General features: G+C 40.0%; 1 long non-coding RNA gene and 1 other non-coding gene across 2 annotated transcripts; both read left to right on the forward strand.

Annotated features, from left to right (window-relative positions):
• The first annotated feature begins 361 nt into the window (after positions 1 to 361).
• LOC149811757 (uncharacterized) lies at positions 362 to 1,399 on the forward strand. The gene is made up of 2 exons (XR_016428581.1): positions 362 to 473; positions 574 to 1,399. It is a non-coding gene; the product is annotated as an uncharacterized LOC149811757 (long non-coding RNA).
• LOC149811758 (small nucleolar RNA snoR145) lies at positions 1,076 to 1,221 on the forward strand. The gene has a single exon (XR_016428654.1). It is a non-coding gene; the product is annotated as a small nucleolar RNA snoR145 (small nucleolar RNA).
• Positions 1,400 to 1,951: the final 552 nt, after the last annotated feature.

A 1,951-nucleotide genomic window follows, 5' to 3' on the forward strand; every position in this document is an offset into this window, starting at 1 on the left:
TTATATTTTCTTATAAAATAATTTTTATATTTTTAATTTATTTTCTATTGCTGAGAATTTGCCGAAAAAAAATGCAAGAGTTTCAATTTTTTTATTAAATTGTGCGAGTTTTTCACTGCCGATATTTGCCGTTTTTAACTTTTGCCACTGTGGAGTTCCCGGCCGTAATTTTTAAATAAGAGTTAACTTGGGGCTCGCCAGAAGTAAATGTTCCATACGTTAGGTGCCTATACGGATTACCTTTACATTTTGCAACTTAAAAATTTCGGTCGGATTCGGATCAATCATGATCTGGCCTATATCCAATCCGTTTCCACCCGTATAAATGACAACGCTTGTGCAACCCGGTTATCAGATGAATCATGAAATAGTTGTTAGGGTTTTATCATGCGCGCTCATATGCAGCCTAATGCCCATAGCGTATGGCTGAAACCCTAGCCTCCATCAGAGCGCATGCCGCCGGTCGGATTCCGGTAACATTTACTCCCCTAATCGACTACCCATTTGTCGGAATCCGGCGATGAGATTGATGGTGGTCTCTCTCTTTGTTTTCCCCTTCCCCCATGTTGCCAGGATGCCATGATGACCAGCTACTCTTTATCTATGGACTGTGGGCTTTCCGTCAACAGGATGAGAAATAATAGTGTTATTGGTTCGTATTCTCTGAGCATCTTGCGGCATTCTCCTCTTAATTTCTTTCCTTTTCTTCATGTTTTCTTGTTGGTGCTTTCGTTTTCAATTCTGATGGGTCGCTGTATTTCCGATCTGGGGGCTGATGGAAGGAGTCTTTTGCTGGAGTTTCATCGCACTTCTCTTTTGCTTTGTCGTTTCTTTATGGGTTTTCGTTTTTTGGGTAGATGGGTCATCATTGAAGGACCTATGGAGGGAGTGACCTGTTGTAGGAATTCACTTCCGCCCAAGTTTGCCTTCGTAAAGCAAGTTTCGCGACCGAGATGGCCGCCGCGAAATCCACTCTGTTGGTTTTCTGGTCTACATCTCGCTGTTCGCACAATCATTATAACCAAAAGAAACCCAAGAAAGGGGCAATAGGAAAGAGAAAAGGAGAAGAAACATTGAGCGAAGGTCCCAGCAGAGAGGCAGACTAAAGAGTGAGGCCTCCCTAACACAGATAAGAACCTTCGCAGATAAAGGGAGATGCCAAGTCGTAGGATGCCCAAAACTCGCCGTTTTTGGAGCATCCGGATTCTTGGCTACATTTGCATACTTAACAAGCAATAATTGTGAACCCAAAGGACCTTTAGGGTGAAACTTCACCATCCAAGTATCTCATGTGACTCTAAAATGTTTGGTAAATTTGCATTTTTTATGAGAAAGTTCAACAATGATGTTTTGTGAGACATTGATTTTTGTGGTATTTTAAGAAATGATTTTGCTTTCCTATGGCTTATCTCACTCCTGTTTTATCCTTGCAAGTGGTGGTATAGATTTTGGTCCAAATCATTTTTTGTAGATCTACATCTGTATTTCTTTTAGGTAGTGTGTTTGGGTGGTGCACCAGCCAGTCCAAATTGGGATAAGTTGGGGTATTGCATTTTGGAGAAGAGCAGTCTTGTAGCTTATCTGCGTTTCGGGTGGATCTAAACACTCTTACAGATTGAAGATTTATTGACAAGTTCTAGATTTTCTAGTCAATCTGCATTAACACTAGTTGGAAAGCTTTATATTTCAGTATTGTTGCCTGTCCAAATTGGGATAAGTTGGGGTATTGCATTTTGGTGATTATCAGTCTTGTGGATCTAAACATTCTCTTACAGATTGAAGATATATTGATAAATTCTTGTCAATCTGCATTAACACTAGTTGGAAAACTTTATATTTTAGTCTTGTTGCCTATCTGATCCCAGGGGTCTGCTCAAGGAGATCTTATTATGGAGAACTCATAAAGTTGGAAAAAAGGAGCAAAAACCTAATAAGAAAATCATCTGTAAAT

This window comes from Nuphar pumila, chromosome 17, assembly GCF_984573655.1.
Source record: "Nuphar pumila chromosome 17, dmNupPumi1.hap1.1, whole genome shotgun sequence".
Lineage (NCBI taxonomy): Eukaryota > Viridiplantae > Streptophyta > Magnoliopsida > Nymphaeales > Nymphaeaceae > Nuphar > Nuphar pumila.